Below are 8199 nucleotides of genomic sequence, written 5' to 3'. Positions count from 1 at the left end.
GACATATTTCAATCTAGAGGAATTATTTATGGCTGGAAACATTCCTCTCTTGCCCAGCTGCGTGTGTACCTCCCTCCCTTTAGCAAAAAGTTCAAGTCTGGCCTCCTGCACCTTCATTTTGCGTTGTGAAATCACCCGGCCTGTCTCCATTTGTCTTCCCTACTGTCTAATAAAGTCTATGGAAATATGTTAATAAGGGCAGGTGACCCGCTCACCTTTGGAAAATACAAATGTCATGTTCTCAATCTGTCAGTCATAACACCCTCTTGGCCCTGTGTCATATTCTTCCTCTCTTTTCCAAAACAACCCCCCCACCCCACCCCACCCCCTCACTCCGCTCACATTCAAGGAACCAATGAATAATAATTTGATTTTCAAGCGCAATGAATTTTGAAACCTTGACCAGAATGGAAACAGGACTGAGTAGTTAAAGAAATAGTGGGGGATCTCGCTTTCCTGCTGAGGAATGCGACAAAACAGACAAAATCCTGGGAATACCTGTGACCTTTAGCCCAAGCAAATGAAGCTGAACAGGAGTTGTACATAGTTGCAGGTCATTAGTGAGGTGTACCGTTAGCTGGGAAGGGACTTAACAGCCGATAGCAATGGTTTTACTGCTTTGCTTCACCTGGTTTCTCTTTCAAGAGGTTTTAGAGCTCCTAGGACGAGAGCTATGTAAGAATTAAGGTGAGAGCTGGACCCCTACACTCACCTCTGGCGGGTTATCCAAAGTTTAGACAGTCAAAGGAAAATATTTGAACATGAAGCTGCTATACTTCTGCCTACTAAATGCCCGACGATCGGATACTCCAAGTAGCTTAAAATAAACATCCCAAAATATTTGCGAATAAGATTTAACCCAGCTTTGTTTGTGTCCAATGGTTTGGGCTGCATTGCTTTTCGCATATTTATCTTTTTAAGCATTTTCCACTCCACATCATGTTCTTGTCTGTTCTCTGTTTTGTACGGATCATCTTACATGGAAAAATTTGCGTCAGGTTAATAGCTGTTTTAATAGCAATATTTTCCTTTTTTTTCTTTTCATGGTTTTGTCTTGGGGCTTGAGGCGTGTTTGTCTGAGCGGATCTGTATGTCGGCTCATTGTTCCAGTGTCAGAGACGCTGTTCGTATTTGCCCTGGTATGCAGAGCACACCTGCAAATACAATTAAAAGCTTAACTTTTATAAAGGTTTTATCTAAATTCAATAAAATTAAAGTTGCTATGCTATGCTTACTTGTCATTACCGACCTTGTTATTATTGTTCTGTTTATAAGAACAATATCTTCTGAAACTGTGTCCCATTGTGCCAGACAATGACGCCAATACCTTGCACTGGTTCTCTGGGAGGTTATGGCTAACAACCCCGGGGTGTCTTAAATACTTCCAGAGTGAGACTATATGAGAGGCTGACCCCCAGCCTCACACAGCCAATGACGTACCCTCCATTTGACTTAACGTTTGCCTGTTAATTAAGGCCTTAAACAAGTAGGTGAGAGAGGCTTTGTAGCTGACTTTATACTTGACAATCAAACTTCCTTGCATGAGGTTTATTGACTTTTACCTCTGAAGTCTCCTTGAAGGATGGAAATGTACCTCTCACTGAGCATACACGCAAACACGCGCAAACACACGCAAACACACACACACACACACACACACACACACACACACACACACACACACACACACACACACACACACACAGAATGCGAGGGATACTCAGACAGCTGGCTGCTCTCTTAGCTCAGACGTTCTCTTCCAAAGAGCCTTCCAAAAAAAATAACTTTATTTGGAAAACTGCACCCACCATGCCCTTGGTGAACAGGACGCACCTCAAAGTAGCCATTAATGATGTTTGCCCACTTGACTGCTGTACATAGGATGCACTCTTTTGTTGAGTCAACAGCATCAACATTACCAGGGGTGGGAATAGTCAATAGTTATATTTTTACTTAAAGGAATATTCAAACATTTTGGGCAAAATACCCTTTTTCATGTTTACCCAGACTGAGACAAGATGTTCAATACCATTTTCATCTCTGCTGTGATAGCTTAGCATAAAGACTTGGGGCTCTAGTTTCCCGGCGCAGCGCGGGGTGGCGCAGTGAGGCGAACCCCGCGCAGAGCTAGTTTCGACCGGCGAAACGGGAGAGGCGGACAGTGTCCAAGTTTCGCAGACGGACTTGCGCGGAGATGGGAGTGGTGGCGCAGCGGGGGGAGGTGCCGACAGATTCAACTTTGCGCAGTGACAGTTTTGTGCCAAAAGGCTTCGCCGAGGTGCGCCAAAAGCTCGCCTCCTGAAACCACGTCTACTTTCCGCGCAAGGCGGAGCGGAGCCGGCGCAGTGGAAGTTTGGCTGGCTGGCGCACATCACCAAAACCTCACGATCAGCACAAACGGTGCCAATCTCCTTTGATCTGACATCAGCTGTGACGGGACAGTTGATATGGAGATATATGTATGTGCTGATTGTGATCGTAGCATTGAATAGTGTTTTTTTCGGTATTTATTGCATCGTTCATGTGCCTGACACTCCGGAAGCCTGCCTGTGAGGTTTTGGTGACGTGTCCGCACAGCTCGCCGGTCTCCGCTCCGCGCCTTTCTCCTGAGCTCCGCTCCGCCTGCGGCAATAGACCTCCATGTCAGCTGTGTAAACTTTCATTACGCCTTCACGCAGCGCATTTTAAAGGCAAGGACAGGGGCTCATTTGATTGGTTAAATGTGAATCGGCTGTGTCAAACCCACTCCACGCCTTCTCTCCTCCCTTGCGCCGGTAGGAGGGACGGCGGAGTACTTGTGCCACCGAGCACGGCGTGCCAAACTTGGAAAATCCGCCTGGCCACACCCAGTTGGCGAAGCGCATCTGCGCTACGCCCCCGCCTCGCCAGGTCTGCGAAACTAGAGCCCTTGAAGTCTATGGGAGTCTTTAGCCTGATTCCATCAAAGTGAAAAAAATAAACCTTACAGCAACTCCGGCACTGTCCTGTTTACACAGTGAATCGTGTGTTTGAAATACATGTTGTGGTTTTTTTTTTTTTTAAACAACAGTTGTTTCAGGAGAAGTTAGATGGTGAAACAAATTTATCCTTCCATCTATCGCAGTGATCCGTGCACCGCTGAAGGTACAGGAAGATCCAGTACAAATGAACTAACTCCTACAATGACTCATGTATTTTGAATGCACATGGTACACTGTGTAAATAAGACAGCTCCCGAGTTGCAATAAGGTTAAAACAATTGCTTTTTGGGGTTGAGAAATGTCACTCAATATAAGAGCGACATAGAACAAACAAGCAGATATAGAACAAAATTTTAGGTCAATAAAGGGGAAATTTAAGGTAACACTGGAGATTAAGGGTAAAGTAGATTTTTGAAGTATTGTGCTGAACTACATTCTTGATCCCATCCATCACAGTGTACAGATTTTATAGCTTCTCTACAAGCATCAGAATGTAAACCATCATAAACTGACAAATAATGGAGCCTTTCACAGCAAACACTCAGTCAGCAGAGAAGAGAGGAAGAATGTAGGTTCACTTTGTTGGTGCATGTTTTTATGATTCCAAATTTCCAATTAACAGTTTGAACTCTATGCTCTCGGTTGCATGGAAAAGATTACATCAAACAAAGTTGTTGTTTCTGCAAATTAAGTGAACTTTTTTCTCTGAGTGCATTACTGAGTACATTTCAAATCTGCCACTTTCAGATGTTTAAAATAGCATTTGTACTTTATATTATTTATTTATTTATTTATTTTCCAAGCTGTGTGACACTGTGTATATTGGGGCAAATGGTGTATTGTATTATTCTCTGCATTGTTTTTTGTATTGTAGTGTTGGAGCATTGTACCTGTCACTGTTTCATTTTAGCTACTTTACTAACCTGCTTTTAAGAACTATTGCCACACAAAAGTTAATAAAGCAACACACTCCTACCAAAGTAAAACACTAGCAAAGTAACAAGTTCTGTTCCTCTTCCTCCTCTGCACTTTGCAGAGAGGAAGACATATGGTCCTCTCAAAGCCCTACTTCTTCAGCTCAGAGGAAAAATTTCTGAAATAGTTTCTCTTATCCGCACCATTTGAATTTTGTCATCTTGATTTTTGTTTCTTTTCTTTTTATCATTTTTGAAATCCAAATGAATAAATTAAATCCTAGACAAAGGAGTTAAGAGAGATTCAGACTTCCTTTAGAAATCATAAATTCTCTTTAATGCTAAGCCAGGATAGCTGGGACTCACCAGGCTCTCAGACATACGCTCTGACATCTGAGGACACCACAATATCTGCTGCCCTCTGCTGGAACCTAGTGGTAATGATTTATAGTCCTGTGTAGGACTGAGGTCAGTCATCGTCAATAAGTGGCACTTCTAATTAGCCCTGGAGCAACATTTTTATGTGCGCCTCAAGTTGTTGTGTTAGCTCAGTCTCAGAGAGGGTGTGGGGTAAGAAGGGGAGGCCTGCTCTGTTGTCTTTAGAGCTTAGAGCTGGAGTTAACGGACTTCACTCCGGGGGTCTGAGGAAGAGCTGCCGCCAAAAACAACAGGATGAGAAACAACAGTGGAAAGTTGGAGGAATGGCAGGAGAGGAAAGAAGGAGATAGAGAGAGAGGGAGAGAGACAGAAAAGGGAAAGAGAAGGAGGGGAGAAAGACAGCATGCGTGTGAGAGAGAGGGGAAAACAGTGAGGGAGAGAGAGAGAGAGAGAGAGAGAGAGAGAGAGAGAGAGAGAGAGAGAGCTTCCAGCAGTGTTGCACAGGCAGCTGAGAACAGAGGCCCTGTTGTGTTAGCAGTCACAGGGAGCCGACAAAACACCTGGCAGAGCGAGAGGGGGACGACAGAGGATGTCACTGCAGAGAGAGACCGGGGGGGGGACAGTGGACAAACGGAGGGACAGGAGAGCTTGTGTGGGCAAAAGTGTGGGAGCGTGACAGAGAGAAACTGAGAGAGAGAATGAGAGAACAAGCCTAATCTGCACACAATGTAATAATTGCACCTTCTAGTTGTGTGAATAGCCCCTCACATGCACTGCACCTGACTGCTGTTCATCCCTGCTTTTTGTGTGGACTGTTATTGGACTATTGGATTATTGGCCTGTCTTATGCATTTGAATCGATTTTTACTGTAGTGTTTTATGTGCAATTGTATTTCTATTTCTGTTTTTATTGTCACTGTGTTTTCAGTTGTTTTCATTGTACCTCGCTGCAAGCTGAATTTCCCCTCCTGGGGACAATAAATGACTGAGCTGAACTGAGAATCAGACGGTACATTGGAAAATAGGCCAGAATGTGCATGTGTTTAACTTATGCATGTGTCCCTGACCTGCATGTGTTGGTGTGTGTTTGTATTAATGGGTACATGTGAGTGTGCATGCACAAGAGTGTGTATGTGTGCATTTGTGTGCGCACTGTAATCCCCAGTCAAAACCCGTGGGAAAGTGGTGCATGTGTGTGTGTGTGTGTGGTGTGTGTGTTTCCCCTCCTGACCACAGCTGAAACGTGACTGCGTTCCGTCCGGGTCCTTCAGCCGCTCAGCTCAGCTCAGAGCCGCCACTGCTTCTGCTGTGAAATACTGGTTTCCTGTGCACATTCCCCACCTCCCCGGCTGTGTTATTGTTGGCCAGGAACAGAGGGGTACCCAGCTAGGAGCCAGGGCCCTCGCAGGGGCCTCCATGATCCTTCCCAAGGCCCTGCAGAGCCCCGTGAGACGTGAGTGGATGTGGATGGTGGCTGCTCTGTGACTGAGGGGTATTTGAGATTTGCAAGTGATGACACTTTCCTGTGTTCACTTGCTGTGTTTTTATCCTCATTATGCCTTAATGCTGAATGTGGCCCTCTTGTGGCCATAAGTTACACTAGGACAGAGGAGGGGAGGGGAGAGGAGAGGAGAGGAGAGGAGAGGAGAGGAGAGGAGAGGTGAGGACTATGTCGTATAAATAGGCCAAAAACTTAAATAAACCTGTTAAAGCTGTTTAGGCCGACCAGTTGAAATGGGGAAAGAAGGAATTATTTTCCTGAAAATATACACAAACAATATTATTTATTCAGTTTATACTGTGTAGGTCATGGTTGAGTAGGTTCAAAGTGTTATTCTGTGTTGTGTTCACTGTGTGTGTGTGCATCTGTGTTGTGATTGGCTGTGGGACAGGAAATGAGCTCACAGGCTGTCACACTTGTTTGGACACCAGTGTTCTGCTCATTACAACAATGACAGCTATCCAACACACACACAGAGCGAGAGTGAGAGAGAGAGTCAGGGAATGTGTGAGAGTGAGAGTGAGAGTGAGAGAGAGAGTTTTAATGTCATTAACACCGATTTTTATGAACACCCACACTGTAAAACTGTTAGGGCCTCGTTTCAAAATCAACACAAAGTTGATTTTTTTTTTTTTTTTTTGCAGTGATGCTATTTTAAGATGTTGTAACCTCTTTGCTCATTGAGGTCACAGGATATCACTTTCCATTGTTTCTATGTATTTAGGCATGTGTGCTTATGCCAACACGTATATAGATGCCTCCAGTTTTGACAGGGTAATTGAGGTTAATTAAGTAATATAATTCCTGTCAGGCCACATTCAGTCACACGTGTAATAACATAATAACTTCTCGCAGATTCCCTCATGTCTTACTTTAAGGAGCAAAATTATTTTGCCTGGAGCCTGGTGACAAAAAGCAAAGTGACAAGTAAACCCTGGGTTACTAAAGAGGAAGCAAAGAGAGTCTATTTCTGTGGGTGAATGAGGGTGCATGAAAATGTGAACGTGTGCTTGTATGCATGTTTGCATGTCACGCGCCCTCCTAAGCGTGCATGTGCACGTATGCACATGTCTGTGTCTTGTTTGTGTGAGTGTTTGTGCAGGGAAAGGGTTGTCCTACAGGTCTGAAGACATCAAAAGCATTAAATCTGGAATTTCAAAAACACAACAGATATCAGATCACACCCAATCGGGGTAAAGACATTCACCACACCACAGAGATGCTATCGTCAGGGCAACACGGCCAAATCTGTCAACCAGAAGCTTCATCAGGGTGTCTGTGATGCCGCGCTGGGGGACAAAGGCAACACAGCAATTGGTTCTAACAGGGAAGATAAACCTTCAACCATAAATCAGTCAGTGAGATCATATGTTTAATAGAAATTTGTCGAATACGTCCTATTATTTTCTCTGTGTTTGTGTGTGTATGTGTGTGTGTGTGTGTGTGTGTGTGTGTGTGTGTGTGTGTGTGTGTGTGTGTGTGTGTGTGTGTGTGTGTGTGTGTGCGTGCGTGCGTGCGTGGGTGCACATTCAAGAGTGTTCATCGTTGCAACATATGCCTCCAAGTTACACTTCATGATCACATGTTTGTTTGAAAAACCTGTCCCCCTCAGCTTCAGACGTCCATACCCACAGATACAGAAAAATCTCTTCATCAATTCATCATAAGTGTCACATGCTCGGACTGCAACATGCTCGACCTTTTGTCAGGTGCTCTGAGGCACATGCACTTTTTTCAAATTCCCCACCAAAGAAAACAGCAAGATGGAGAGACAGAGGTTGGTTTGCTGCCAAACAGACAGAACCAAGTGTTATTATACATGGTGATCTTTTAAAAGGGAACACCCAAGCTTCCACTTCTTCCACTATGTCATGTATGTGCGTTTAACTTAGCAGAGTGCTCTCAAATGATACACAGGTCATGGTCATTAACTAGTTAATTCAGAATAATCCTACATGATGGAGGAAAAACTATGGGAGAATGACTTACAGGTGGTCAGTAGGGCAGCCAAGATGAGAAATCTTAACCCTTTTGGAACAAACAACGGTGCTCTTTGTGGGTCTCAGGTTCTTCACATTTGACACATTATCAAGAACTCAGAATATACTCTGCAAAGATATCTGTTGCCATATAGGGTGTAACATAAGATCATCTTGATGAACTCCTGTATTTATCTCTTGTTTCTGAATAATATGCAAGAAAAACCATGTCAACAGAAGAAAAAAAAAACCCTCAGGTTCAAAACTGATGGCTTTCAAGAAATCATTTGATAGCAGGAAAAAAATGTTGCTGCCAAACTGCCTCGACCACCTGAAGTGCCCATCAGCAGTCATTTTATATGCTAAATTTCAGCCCAATTTTCAGCCATTCAGCAACTTTCATCCTAAGTTTCAGCCCAACATCTGCCTCCAAGAATCTACCTCACAGCTTTAGCTTTTTGAAATGC

The sequence above is a fragment of the Myripristis murdjan genome, chromosome 4 (genome assembly GCF_902150065.1).
Source record: "Myripristis murdjan chromosome 4, fMyrMur1.1, whole genome shotgun sequence".
Classification (NCBI taxonomy): Eukaryota; Metazoa; Chordata; class Actinopteri; order Holocentriformes; family Holocentridae; genus Myripristis; species Myripristis murdjan.
This window is presented reverse-complemented; position numbering follows the sequence as displayed.